This window comes from Carettochelys insculpta, chromosome 2 (assembly GCF_033958435.1).
Source record: "Carettochelys insculpta isolate YL-2023 chromosome 2, ASM3395843v1, whole genome shotgun sequence".
Lineage (NCBI taxonomy): Eukaryota > Metazoa > Chordata > Testudines > Carettochelyidae > Carettochelys > Carettochelys insculpta.
The window spans coordinates 26,412,259-26,427,676 of record NC_134138.1 but is presented as its reverse complement, the minus strand read 5'-3'; positions in this window follow the sequence as shown (position 1 = coordinate 26,427,676).

Below are 15,418 nucleotides of genomic sequence, written 5' to 3'. Positions count from 1 at the left end.
TCGGGATCTCTAAAGGAAAAGGACTACACCTTTTTCTGGCAGGGTAAAGCCCAAGAAGAACCCAGGGAGCATGGTGTTGGCTTTGCCATCAGAAACACCCTTCTACAAATGGTGGAATTAGTCATGGGTGGATCAGAAAGACTCCTTCAGGTCATACTTCAAACTTGCGCCGGTCCTGTCCACCTGACCAGCGCTTACACCCCAACCCTGTACGCCGCACCGGAAGTAAAAGACAAGTTTTATGACATGCTTAGTGCTGCCATAGTGCAAATACCTGCTCGCGAACAACTGTACATTCTGGGTGACTTCAATGCGAGAGTTGGAGCCGATCGTGACTCATGGCCTTCCTGCTTAGGCCACTTTGGTGTGGGAAAAATGAATGAAAACGGTCAGCGCCTTCTCGAACTTTGCACGTACCACAATCTGTGCATCACAAACACATTTTTCCAAACCAAGCTACAGCACAGAGTGTCATGGAGACACCCACGCTCAAAACACTGGCATCAACTAGATGTGGTCATCGCTGGACATGATAACCTCAAAAATGTCCTTCTGACACGCAGCTATCGTAGTGCTGACTGCGATACACATCACTCATTAGTTTGCTCCAAACTCAAGGTGATTCCCAAGAAGCTGCACCGCTCTAAACCAACCGGAAGGCCCCACATCGATGCCAGAAAGACGGCTAAATCAGAGAGAGCTGAAAAGTTCAGAGCGACCCTGGAGGAGAATCTGCACAGCAACCCTGGGGGTGCCGATGTGACATCCAGATGGCAGCATCTGAGGGATACAATGTACAACACGGCCTTGTCGGTGTTTGGAAGAAGAGCTAGAAACACAAATGACTGGTTCGAAGTTAACTCCGATGAGATGATTCCAGCCATCGAAAAAAAGCACGCTGCACTCCTGGAGTACAAACATTCGCCAAGCCAGAATACCCTGCAAGCGCTCAGAGCAGCCAGAAAAACAGTACAGCAGATGGCCAGGTGCTGTGCCAACAACTACTGGCTCGAGCTATGCAGCAGCATCCAGACCAGTGCTGACTTTGGTAACCTCAGAGGAATGTACGAGAGCATCAAGAAGGCATTAGGACCCACCCAGAACAAGATGGCACCTCTGAAATCCAAATCTGGTGAAGTCATCACTGACAAAGCTAAACAGATGAAGCACTGGGTCGAGCACTACTCCGAGCTGAACTCATGCGAGAACATTGTGGTCGACTCAGCCCTCGATGCCGTCAAACTCTTACCAGTAATGGACGAACTGGACCAGGAACCAACTGTGGATGAACTGAAGGAAGCCATCGACAACACTGCAGTAGGAAAGACCCTGGGCCAGGATGGTATACCACCAGAGGTAATCAAGTGTGCCACAGACACTCTCCTGGAACCCCTACATGAGCTACTGTGCTGGAGAGAGGGAGAGGTTCCACGGGACATGCACAACGCTAACATCATAACCTTGTATAAGAACAAAGGAGACAGAAGCAACTGCAACAATTACCGTGGAATCTCCCTCCTAAGCACCACTGATAAACTGTTTGCTCGCGTCATCCTCGGCAGACTCCAGAAGATTGCTGACAGGGTGTATCCTGAATCACAGTGCGGATTCCGTGCAGAGAGATCTACCATCGACATGGTCTTCTCTCTGAGGCAGCTGCAGGAGAAACGCAGGGACCAGAGGAAGCCACTCTATATTGCCTTCATCGAGCTGACCAAGGCCTTCGACTTGGTCATCAGGGATGGACTGTTCAAACTGCTCCACAAAATAGGACGTCCGCCATGGTTACTCAAGATGATCCAGTCTTTCCACGAAGACATGAGAGGAACCGTCCAATATGATGGCACATTATCGGATGCTTTCAGCATCAGGAGCGGTGTCAAACAAAGATGCATCCTGGCTCTGACACTGTTCGGGATCTTCTTCGCACTCCTCCTTAAACACGCCTTTGGATCTTCAACAGAGGGCATCTTTTTGCACACAAGATCTGACAGGAAACTGTTTAATCTTGCAAGGCTGAAAGCTAAATCTAAGGTGAGGGAAGCCCTCATCAGAGATATGCTGTTCGCAGACGACGCTGCTGTCGTATCACAGACAGGAGACCAGCTTCAGAAGCTGCTGGATCGGTTCTCCAAAGCATGCAAGGACTTTGGGCTCTCCATCAGCCTAAAGAAGACAAATGTACTTGCTCAGGAAGTTGCTGTTTCTTCATCAATCAGCATTGACAACTATACTTTAGAGGTCGTCCACGAGTTCATTTACCTCGGGTCCACCATCACTGACACCCTGTCCTTGGAGACTGAGCTAAATAGGAGGATTCGTAAAGCAGCCACAACTCTGTCCAGACTCAACAAGAGAGTGTGGAATAACAACAAGCTGTGCACTCACACCAAAATGCAAGTCTACAGAGCCTGCAACCTCAGCACCCTCCTTCACGGCAGCGAGACTTGGACCCTGTACAGCCGCCAGGAAAAGAGGCTGAACATCTTCCACTTGCACTGCCTCAGGCACATCCTTGGAATATTATGGAAGGACAGAGTGTCCAACACTACCGTCCTTGAGCAAGCTGGAATCCCAACTATGCACACGCTCCTCAGGCAGCAGTGGCTCCGCTGGCTTGGCCACATCCACAGGATGAATGATGGAAGGATCCCAAAAGACATCCTGTATGGCGAGCTAGCCTCTGGCAAAAGACCTCCCGGATGTCCCCAGTTGCGCTACAAAGATGTTTGCAAGAGAGACCTCAGGGAAGCAGACATCAAGCCAGACAGCTGGGCGGAGCTGGCAGACGATTGCAGCAGATGGAGGCAGGAACTATACAAGGGCCTTCAGAAGGGTGAGTTGAGGATCAGACAGCTAGCCAAGGAGAAGTGAGCCCACAGAAAGCACAGCAAGGACCTGCCAGACACCCATTACATATGCAACAGATGCAGCAAGGACTGTCACTCTCGTGTGGGTCTTCACAGTCACAGCCAACTCTGCAAATGAGGATGCCAAACAGAACTACGAAGGGCACGATCCATAGTCTACATAGACTGAAGGATGCTACTACTAAGCAATTCATCCTGAATTAGATATTTTCAGTAGCGTACCACTAAAACACCTCTTGTTGCATCTTATCAACCAAAAAGACCTGGATCAAGCTCTCCTGAGATGCCAATGTCTTTTGATTAGGTGAATGGTATTTAATTCAATTGCTGAACGTATTCCTGGTAAAAATCTGGTAATAGCACATGGTCTCACAGGCTACGTCTACACGTGAAGCCAACATCGAAATAGGCTATTTCGATGAATAACGTCTACACGTCCTCCAGGGCCGGCAACGTCGATGTTCAACTTCGACGTTGCGCAGCACCACATCAAAATAGGCGCTGCGAGGGAACGTCTACACGCCACAGTAGCACACATCGAAATAAGGGTGCCAGGCACAGCTGCAGACAGGGTCACAGGGCGGACTCAACAGCCAGCCGCTCCCTTAAAGGGCCCCTCCCAGACACAGTTGCACTAAACAACACAAGATACACAGAGCCTACAACTGGTTGCAGACCCTGTGCATGCAGCATGAATCCCCAGCTGCCGCAGCAGCAGCCAGAAGCCCTGGGCTAAGGGCTGCTGCCCACGGTGACCATAGAGCCCCGCAGGGGCTGGAGAGAGAGCATCTCTCAACCCCCCAGCTGATGGCCGCCATGGAGGACCCGGCAATTTCGACGTTGCGGGACGCGGATCGTCTACACGGTCCCTACTTCGACGTTGAACGTCGAAGTGGGGCGCTATTCCAATCCCCTCATGAGGTTAGCGACTTCGACGTCTCGCCGCCTAACGTCGAAGTTAACTTCAAAATAGCGCCCGACGCTTGTAGCCGTGACGGGCGCTATTTCGAAGTTAGTGCCGCTACTTCGAAGTAGCGTGCGCATGTAGACACAGCTACAGAGACCCACATTGAGCTTGGAATCATGCTCCCAGCACAAGTGCAAACAGAGCCTATGAGATCACCAGACTGCAAATCAGGAGACTTGGGCCTGTTTCTCAACTTTGCCTCTGACCTGCACTGGAAACATAGGTAAGACACAACCTCCCTTTATCCTGTTTCTCCTCCCATCCTTTGTCTGCCTTGTCTTTTGACACTGCAGTCTATTTGGCGCAAGGACTGTCTTTCACTATAGGCATGTATGTTCAGTGCCTAGCAAAATGGGGCCTCTATTTTGGTCATACTTATGATTACTGATTAATAATCAACCTCTTTTCCTGAGTTTACCTATCTGCAAGATTGGAATACTACTACTTTGGGGTTGTTTGTGCAGCTTCACAAACTAAACCTTGAGGTCTGGGATGAAAAGATGCATTAGAAGAAAGTATTTTTCCTGAATTCAGAATTTTGCCCTGTAAACAAAATAAAGTCACTGTGGAGATTAAAAAAGCAGGCAACTGCCCTGCAAGCTCCCTGCAGAGTGTGCCCTCAACCTATTATCTACATTAGAAAAAAAAACAGGAGACATTTACACCAGATTGCCTACTCCTGCAGCATTGTGTTAAATGAACTGCATTTTGCTAGTTCAAGCAAATGGAGTTTTACAACGTCAGCTAAATCCAGCTCAGCAGAACATCTGTATAACACATGCAGGCTAGTTTTGAAAGAAAAACTCCACAGTATCATCAGCTGGGAGGGGGCTGGAAGCCCCCTGCTAAGGAGGAGTGGGAGGACTGAGGGTAGATAGTGCGAATTGGTGGGAGACAGCCAGCTGCAGGCTCAGAAGGAAAGTGCTGGGGTTCCTTATCTGCCCCAGGCCCATTGTGGCTCATGTCCTGCTTTCCATCCCATCCTAGGTGGCGCAGCTGCCTCTAACCCATCTGGGTCCCACTCTTGCCTTTGCTTACCCAAGGTATGCACAAATTTATGTGGGAGCAGAGCCCCTACACTATTTCCATTGAGGTGGCATTAGCCCCTTCATCTCTAGTTCTATTGTCCCCTGGTTGTTTCTACACTGAGCCTTAGTGCTGACAGTTTGATGCAAACAGTCAGTCTCAAAAATGCAAAATGGTGGGTCATTTGCATATTCCCTATTAATATGCATATTCATTTGCAATTTCGCAGCAGAAATCACGCAGTGTAGATGTGGTTCTGCTGGCAAAAACCCCCATTGTCGGTAGCCCCTTATGCCTGATTTTTTTCCAGGCATAAGGGGCTGCAGAAAAAGGGTGCTTTTTTTTTTGCTGGCAGCACCACATCTACATTGCGTGATTTCTGACACCACATGCAAATTAGCCTCATGAATAAGCACATTGCCTGAACAGATATGCAAATGTACCACCATTTTGCATTTTCAAGACCACTTATTTGCATCAAACTGTTGGCACCAGAGCTCAGTGTAGGCACAGTCCCTGTGAACAACAGGGCTAGAAAAAGCCACCATACTTTGTCCAACCTCAGCATCTTGATATCCTTTTCTAAACAAGAAACAACACAGAGGAAAGCACCACAGTGTTTCTGATACTGACTTCCCACCACTCTTTACTATAGGTTGAACCTCTCTAATCCAGCACTCTCTCCTCTGGCAACATCCATAGACCAGCAGGATTTTAGTTCACCAACTGTCCACTTAACATGCGTGTAGCCAAGTTTCCCCTGCTCCTATAAAGTTTGTCTACACTCACCAGTCCTGGCTTTCAGTGTTCTGTGCTGTTATTTAGCTGTAATTTTCCCCTAAATGTCTTCTACAAGCCCAGTAAGCAGTAGAGGTGATGGTAATGCTGATAAACAATATTGACCTCCCATGGTTCAGCACATTCTCTCATTTGGCACCAGTCAGCTCCCAGAGTGCTGCACTAGAGAGGTTCAGCCTGCAATAAAAGAATAAATATAAACAAACAATCTAAGACTCAGAGGACCTGGCAGAACTGCTTTGCCCCAGCAGTAGCTCTGGAAGGTAATACGTCGCAGAAAGGCACAAGGGGCAAAATTCACAAGATGAGGGCTAGATTTTGCCTAATGACATTAGTGACTCCAAGCTCATGGTTGGGTATCTGTCGCAGAGTGCACCAACCCATACTAGTCAGGAGGGTGGGAGCCAGGCTTGCTGGGTGAAAGAGGCCTCTCCGCCACAGTCCTGCTGGGCATGCTGCATCTGCAGCCTGAGTATAAAAGTCAGGGAGGCCAGTCAGCTGGGCTGGCAACCCAGGGGGAAGGAGCTCCTGCCATAGCTTTGGAGCAGCAGTGGCAGCAGAAGCAGCCCGAGGAGCAGCAGCCAGAGCCAGGACGATATGTCTCATCTGGAACGGGGTAGGAAGTAGCCCAGGGCAGGGAGCAAGGAGGTATCCCAAGAGCTCAGTGTGCTGTGGTGGGAATCCCTGCTGAATTGCTGGTCAGGGAGAGGCACCCACCATCGACAGGGCCCTGGGCTGGAGCCTGGGGGAGAGGGAGGGCCTGGGTCCCTTAGCCCCACCTGTGACCCTAGGAAGGGGAGCACTGACCTGCTAATACTGGCTAGACCACTGGGCCTGTGATTACTGAGTAGGGCACTGAGGCCTGACTGAGGGGATACAGACTCAGCCATTGGGGCCTGCCCATGGGTACTGAAGAGGCTGCTGTGGCCTGACTGGGATTCGAACTAGGCTGATGAGGCCTGAGGGCAGCAAGTAACTCCTCAGAGGAGAGGTAGAGGAGATTGCCATAAGGCTCTTTCAGTGATAAATAGCCCCACAAACGCACACAAGATCATGCCCTGAGCTCTAGGAACTGCTAAGGGTGGATTTCTTTCACCCCAAGCTCTAGGAACTGCGAAGGGGTGAGAGTGCCTAAAGTTATGCCCTGAGTCCATGGAAGGCTAAGGGTTGAGTGCCCTGGAGTGGGCAGGTAATTGGGCAGCCAGCCACTTGCAGTTACACCTGAGTTTTGAGGTCACTAGTTTAGTCAGAGCTAGCGGGGGTATGTCTCCTGGAGCTGGAATTTATACCTCCAGCTCTAAGTATAGACGTACCCTTGAGTCGCTGAATGCACAATCACCACTGACGTTTAGGCACCTCGAGGACTTTAACAGTAAAAATGTAGGTCTTAGAGAGTTTAAACTGCAGCTACGTAGTGGCTTTGTGAATGCCAGCGGCCACAAAAATGGTGGATTTAGGCAGCTACGTTCCCCGTTTGAATCTAGCCAGGTGCCTGCCAAGCAGGTGACATATCTACTCTTATTCCCATTAAGAGGTGAATAATGCCCACAGGAGCGTAAGTGATTGAACTCATGTCTCCGTAAAGAGGAACTGGATATGGGAAGAGACTCTTTGCAGGCAAGGGAGAGCAGCTATCTGATGCTGAAGTGAGTGGATATGCAAATACAGGAGGTGCCCAATAATATATTTCTGATCCAGAACAATACATTAAATTGCTCTTCTAATGTATTCAGCCACTACAGTTACATACGTAATGTTTTGAATTTGTTGTTTTTAAACTTTTTTATAAGGCCACTAACCACGTACACGAAGAAAAACAGAAGTCAGTCCAGCAAACTGCAACATGTTTACATTATTTAGTCAGTGGGCATGTATTTGACTAACCACATTAGGGATTGTATTAGGCCTCAAACACCTTCTGCTTTTCTAGGAGTATGCAAACTGTATTCTTGGCTGTACCTGTGTGAGGGCAGCAAGCTTCCTGGAACTCTCCATAGTAGTGGTAGGCAAGCTGGGCCAGTGAGTGAGACACATGAATAACGCTTCTTCATCTCAGTGGGCGACGAAGTGGTCGTAACCACGATGGTCTCCCAAGATAGGGTAGTTTTGCCAACTGTGTTTGCGTACCTAGAATTTGTGGGGTGTGTCACTTGACCTGGAGCAGCACTGAGATTGGGCGCAGAGGGAGCATGCGGCTCTCACAGTCCGGGTTTTGCGCAATCAGCCCACACACCTCATTTCATGTGCTCTTGCTTTAGATGCGCACTGCTTTATTGATACTGGAAGGCAAAAAGCTATGCTGATGGCAACCAATGGAGTCTGGTGGCCCTCAGCATTGGCAACAGTAAACAAAATGTTTCACAGGCCACGTATAGACTCCCAGTGGGCCGTATGTTGCCCACCACTGCACTATAGACTTTGTGGCTGTGGCCACACTTGGCCAAAATTTCAAAAGGGCCATGCTAATGGCCAAATCAGATAATACTAATGAGGTGCTGAAGTGAATATTCAGCACCTCATTAGCATGCTGCCAGCCACGGCACTTCGAAAGTGCCACGTTTCAATCGCGCGCAGCTCGTCTACATGGGGCCCTTTTTGAAAGGACCCTGCAAAACGTCAAAACCCCCTTATTCCTATCAGCTGACAGGGGATTTTGAAGTCTGCGGGGTCCTTTTGAAAAGGGCTCCATGTAGATGAGCCACATGCAATCGAAACACGGCACTTTCGAAGGGCCGCGGCCGGCAGCATGCTAATGAGGCACTGAATATTCATTTCAGCACCTCATTAGTATTATCCGATTTGGCCATTAGCATGGCCATTTTGAAATTTTGGCCAAGTGTGGCCACATCCTGTGCCTTTTGTGTCCTCAAATATTGCTTTTGTAGCACTTAGAAAATGCAATGCATACAGCCTATGTTAGGCAGTTTGTCTTAGCACTGTATGTTGAAGGGCTTGGTCTATCAAACTGGCAGTTCTCTTGTAATTCAGTAATAAGCAGCTCTGTCACTGCCTTACCTCAAAATCACAGGCTATTACACTGACCCTCCATGCTCCCACTTCCATATGAGAGCAGTTGTACTCTTATAATGATGAAAAAGATGGATGAGCTCTAAATGGGCACAGAATTTCAGTCTGCTCACATCTGATTAATATTAATCTGACCTGTTCCAATCTGAGCTACAGTGAAGCAATATGGCCCAAGCCTCTGTTTACCAGAAGCTGGGAATGAGCAATGGGGATGGATCACTTCATGGCTACCTGTTCTGTTCATTCTCTGGGGCACCTGGCACTGATCACTGTTGGAACACAAGTTACTGGGTTAGATGGATCTTTGGTCTGACCCAGGATGGCTTTTTATTTATCAGGGAAAAAAAGTCTCCAGCCTGCTCTAGAAGTTTATTATGAAAATGACAGTCCAAGGGGTTTTTGATCTTCCTTTGAAGGGCATTTTGCCGTTACCTAAAATCACTCTTGAGAAAGAATTGCATTGTTTTATCTGATAGTTTCTGGAAAGTGAACTTTCTATGCCCTTTCTCATGGACAGTGGGTGAACCTTGGGTTGGGGGAAGCAAGCCTCAATCCCACCCCTTCTGCCCAAGGTCCAATCCCTGCCACCCATTGTCCAGTGGGAGTCAAAGTCCCCTCCACAGTGGGGCAGGCCAAACCCACCTAGTTGGCAGTGCACAGCCTCAGCCTTCCCCAGCCCCAGGATCATGAACAGGATGAGCAGTAGGTGGCCCCAGCCCTCCAGGAGTTGCACTGAATGTGAAAGCAGAGCATAAGAGGTGCCATCCAGGCAGTTTGAGAAGTCATTGCCTTATACTACCTTTTATACCTGCTGCCCATGCCCTTTTTGGTAGCAATGTGTTTTGAAAGGTTGTTTGCCTTTTCTGTACAATTGATCTGTAGAAGAAGCTGGAGATTTGAGATCCACACTAACTCCCAGATCCTTTTTCAGCAGCACTGAGCCCATTATTTGCCAGTTTATATTTGTGTATTTGCTTTTTCCTACCTTACATCAGATAGTTGCTAATGGTCCAATATTACTTCAGCTAGTTCCTTAAGTTACCCTAAGATGAATTCCATCAGATCCTGTCCATTTGACTACATTTAACTTACCTAAATAGTCTGTAACCTGCTTTTTCCCTATTCTGGCTCACATTTCTTCCCCCTTTTTAATTTGACTCTGTTTAATATCTGGTCACTATTAACATTTGTAGTGAAGACAAACAAATAGGCACTAAACTTCTCCATCTTCTTGATGTCATGAGCTTTCCTTCCCCATTAGGCAAAGGGCCTCTATTTATCTTTCTTCCCTATAATGTACTGCAAGCTCCTTGGGACTGGGCCCCATCTTTTACATATAATTTCTTCATATATTTATGGGAGCCATCCAATAAATATTAATAACTTTCAGAATTGTACACCATTACCCAGATTTATGTTTACTGTAGCTGAAATGCCTCATACAAATCATGCTTACTTACACATGCACCACAAGCAATTATGAAATTCTGGCACTAGAATACAGAATTTAGTATCTTTATTGAGGGCTAACGGGCTTGATTCTGTAAATGTTCTCAAGATTATAGACACAGAGAACTGACAACTTGGATAACTGTTTCACTGCTGATAATTTTAGAAGAGGGTGCAACAGGGGAGTGATTTCCTGCTAACTCGGCTTGCTCATGGGTCAGACGTGGGGAGGGCCAATACCATTGCATACTATCTGGAAGCAGTGATCCAACCAGTCCACAACCATGTGTCAGGGGCTGCTCAAGACAACCTACTGGCCTAGACATAACTTCAATGCCCTGTCTCCCTGTTGCCTCCCAGGATGGAGGTTGTCATTTGATGGGGGCAAAGGAGAACATCAGAACTACAGGGATGCAGATGGTAGTTATGGTAGATGTAAGAGGAACATTAAGCACTCAGTTGCAGCACAACTTAATCAAGTTTGGACCACGTGACCTTCCATCTTGGTGGAGGGAACTGGGACAGGTCTGAATGAGAGGCATTGCAACCTCATGCACAGGTTTGCAGTACAACTCAGGTTTGGCTCAGCCACCAATGCTGCCTTAGGCTAGGTCTACACTAGACCTTAAAATCAACCATACATACATGATTCCAGCTATGGCAATTGCTGGATCAACTTACCCTAGCTGTCCTCACTGAGGGAGGTTAATGGGAGAAACTCTCCTGTTGACCTCCCTTACTCATGAGAATGAGGAGTACATGGGTCAACTGTCAGCTCCTTAAAGTTCAGTTGTGTTCACCGCAATAGGTATGTGAAATCAAACTCTGGAAGATCAACCCTGACTGTGTCAAACTCTCAGGTAGTGAGGATGTACCCTTAAACAAAATCTACCACTCTAGGCAGTTGCTTAATTCGCTTAGAGCTAGAGTGGCCCTGGCACAAAGTCACACTCTAATCTTCTCTTGGTACAACCCAAAAATAATGAATGGGTAATGAATAGGATGGGACTGCCTAGACTTGGTGGCTGGCAGTGTGGATACCTCCGTGAGCCAAGAAACTGATAAAATGAGCAAGAATATCTGCTTGTAACCTCAGCCCTGTCCAATCTTGCTATTGGAAAAAGGAGCTGATCATGAATTTTAGAAGATGCATCCAACCAGTGTGCTTATTTCACAATCCCAAACTACATATTATAGTATATTATACAGAGTTCACTAGTCATTTGCTCAACATAAATGAAGTTTCCACAAAATTCCCAGTCCATCGCAGCAGAATAAATTGTAACCCGAGCACCTTGCTATAAAAATTAGGTCAAAGAAGTTTACAAAAGGAGAGTTTACCATCTAATTAAGAGCTTCTTATAAAAGGTAGGAAAAAGATTCTCAAACCTGTGGCACAACCATAATAGTAGCTACCATATGTTTACAGCTGAAATGGTGCTAGTTGTGCGGACAGACACAAAGACATCCCACAGTGGCACTCAGAGACATGTTTTAGAATGATATACACTTAAAATACATATGAATCCAAATGGAAAGGCCTCCTCTGAATTGTATTTCAACAGGGAGATTGAAAGTTAACCAGAATGCTGAGAAAGAAACATAGATAGCAACAAATCATCAAGCAATTTAATAGATGGGAAATCAAAATCACTGCTACAAAGAGTGACATCAGTGAATCTTAAAAAGGTTATACTGAAGGTTTGAACAACAGCTAAGAGAAAGAATCTCATGATAGATACTGGAGCCAGAATTTTCCTGGATCCTAGACCATAAGCAGGAAGTATTCATCCAAAAAGGTTAGATTAATCAGGGTCTGCAAAATGTCTAAAGTAAGAGAGACGTTGCATACAGAAACTTGTAAAACGAGAAAGGACAAAGGCTTCATAGCCCAATATAATCAGTGAAATTGCTGGCTCAGTAGGCTTTGGACAAGGGCTTTGCCAAAATTTTACATTGTAGAAAACAAACCTGCATTGTAAGGGAGATGGCCCTATTAGATGACATATTAGCTCTTTTCCATCTGTAGCCTGCAGAGATTATAATGAAAAAGGAAATTATCTGCTAGGAGAAAATTAATGTATTGGTGAGTACATCAGCATGAATGGGAAATTATAGGGTATTTATCAGTCAGAGACAAGAAAATAGATGGAGGAGGAACATTTAAAGAATGTTACTTGTTTCTGAAGCAAATCCCAAGGTTTTTTTTTTGAAGATTGGAGCTTCAGAAAACAAAGAGAGCAGAAAAAGGACACTCCAGTCACTTAGCAAGAACTGCTGATTAGGAATGATTTGCTGCTCCCCTGGAAATCTGAAATAAAGAACTGCTTTAGTTTGGGCCTTTCAGGTATCACAATACCAAGCATCCTGCCATTCAAACAAGAAAGTTGCTGTCTTTTTGAATAATTTTATGTATTTGTTATGCCAGAAATGAACAAGTAACCAGGGAACTACAGTTTGAACCTCTGTAGTCCAGCACCCTGGTGACATGACTACTGCTGAACCAAAGAATTTGCCAGTCCATGGGATGTTAATATTGGGTAGCAGCATTACCAACACTTCCACTGCTTACTGGGATCTTAGAACACATTGGCTGTGTCTATACTACAAAAATAACTTTGAAGTTGCTTACTTCAAGGTACAACTTTGAAGTAAGCAACTTCAAAGTTGAGCGTCTAGACACATCCTACTTTGAAGTTAAATTTTGAAGTAGGGCACTATTACACTCCCAGGAATGGAGTAAGGACTTTGAAGTTGGGCTCCCTTACTTTGAAGTTAACTTCCAAGTAAGGGAATATGGGTGTAGACTCTCTGCTGGCTACTCTGAAGTAGTGCCTAACTTTAAAATCAACTTTGAAGTTAGTTCCTAGTGTAGATGCACCCATTTAGTGGCAAATTAGAGCTAAACAACAGCACAGAACACTGAGAGCCAGGACTGGTGACTAAACAAACATTGTGGAACACGGGAACCCATGATAAGTAGACATCTGGGTAACTAAAATCACGTTGGACGACGAACATTGCCCAAACCAGAGAGTGCCAGACTAGAGAGGTTCAACCTGTAGTTCAGGTTTCATTTGCCAATACATTCTAACCTATTAGTTTAGTAATGTCAATAATTCAGGACAATTTGCAATATTTAGTGATTATCATGGGCCCAAAGATGGGTTTACATAAAATTCATTGGCAGACTGAACTCAGACTTCTGAACTGCACAGTGTTATGTGTTTGCAGAATCAGGACCTTATCTTATAGGCTCCGTGGGGAAGTAATCTTATCTTTGTATCTTATTTGTCATCTTCCATATAGTGTGTGTCTATCTGTAGGTTCTATGTTTGTTCAGGAGCTCCTCTTAAACCATAAGAGCTACTGTCACAAAATTTGGTCTGCAGCTTCCTTTTACCCTAACTTAAACCGAGATCAGGGTTTCATTGTGCCTGGAAGGTGGAACATGCCTCAAATCCCAGGATTTCCCAGAACATGGAAAGGAAGAGGCACCAACAGGAGGGACAACATATTTCAGACTCTCTGCCTGGGGCAGCAAGCCCAGGGAACAGCCATACCACAGAGTGACCACTGGGGGTAGCTGCAACAGAAAAAGTGGTCATGTGGAGACAGAGCTGTCCACCATGGAGGGGCGAGGTAAGTGCCACTCTATCCCTCCCCCACTCAGCACTCTGCCACAGCACAGCACACGGAGAGCCCCACTGCCTCCTGCAGCTTCCCCACACAATTAGCCCCCCTGGCAATGCTGCAGCCACAAACCTCAGCCCTGCCCCACAACTATGCCAACTCATGCTGGGGCAGGGAAGGAAAAAAAAAACCACAGCCCAGACCCCAAGACTCCATGCTGCTACTGTGCTGGGGCAGGGGAAAAAAGCTGTGCCCCCACCATATGGTAACAATAATCACCATAACTCAAAAAGGCCACGTCTACGCTACAGTGATCTTTCAAAAGATGTTCTTCCGGAAGCTCTTCTTTTGAAAGAGCACAGCCATACAAAAGAGTGATCTGCTCTTTTGAAATAGAATGCCCATACAGCCCCCTGCTGTTCCCAAAGAACGGGCCGGGGATCTAAAAATCCAGCCCCACGAGGCCCGCTCTTTCAAACAAAGGGCCCCCAGAGCACATACACATCCTTTTTTCCAAAAGAATCGTTCCGAAAAGGGCACTCTTCCTCATGTGGGAGGAGAAGAGGGCTTCCAGAAGAAGCGCCGTGTTCTTTTGAAAGAAATTCAAAAGAGTGTGTTGTGTGTGGACGCTCTCCTCGTTCTTTCAGAAGAGGGCCTTATTTTGCAAAAGGACGTGCTAGTATAGATGTGGCCTACGTGAAAGAAAAGAGGTGGAGGAAATTCTACATTTATTAATCTTAATATCTTTAATGTGGATTATATTACTAAAATAGGTTAGCAAAGAGCTCAGACCAAGCTAAAGTCATGTGATAAACATGCAGGTCTTAGGCTATGCAAAGCCTCTGTAAAAAAATAAATGATTAAACTAGCTTTTCCTTGGCATTTCCAGTCGATGAAGCAGCTTAGTGCAATGCAGTCAGGTTTTCCACATGAATCTGTGTTCCAGTGATGACAGAGTTCCTTCAGCTTTTTAGTGCAGATATATAAGAATCTCTCTCTCTCTCTCCCCCTAGCCTATTTCATTATTCCCCCCAGAACCTGCTAGATAACAATTAATTGTACTTTGATGGTCTAACAGCAACAGAAACAACACATCTGAAAGAGAATTTGACCTAACCAGACAAATACCTCCAGAAAGACCCACCTCAAAATCTGACAATAGTTGACCCTGCAAAAAGTATGAGTGGAAGAAGTTTTTGATATTACACGTGGCTAGAGAAAGCTACTTTACAAACAAAAGAGAGGCAAAGACTTGACAAATGCACAGTTGTAAGGAAGGGATCTCTGTTCACATACAGTAATTACTTAACATTTTCACTGTCACAAGAAGGCTTGAAATCTTAGGACCCATCATCCAGAGAGAGACAAGTTTTATTTCACACGCTGTATGAAGTTCCACTGAAGTCAGCAGGAACACACACCCCTCATAGAGCTGGAAGGGACCTCAGGAGGTCATTGAGTCCAGTGCCCTGCGCTCTCGGCAGGACCAAGCACCATCCCTGACAGATTTTTTTTTAATCTATTTGCCCCAGACCCCTAAATGGCTTCCTCAAGGATTGAATTCACAACCCTGGGTTTAGCGGGCCAGTGCTCACATCAGTGCATGAAGTTAGTTTATGAATAAGTTTTGCAGGATCAGGGCACAAGA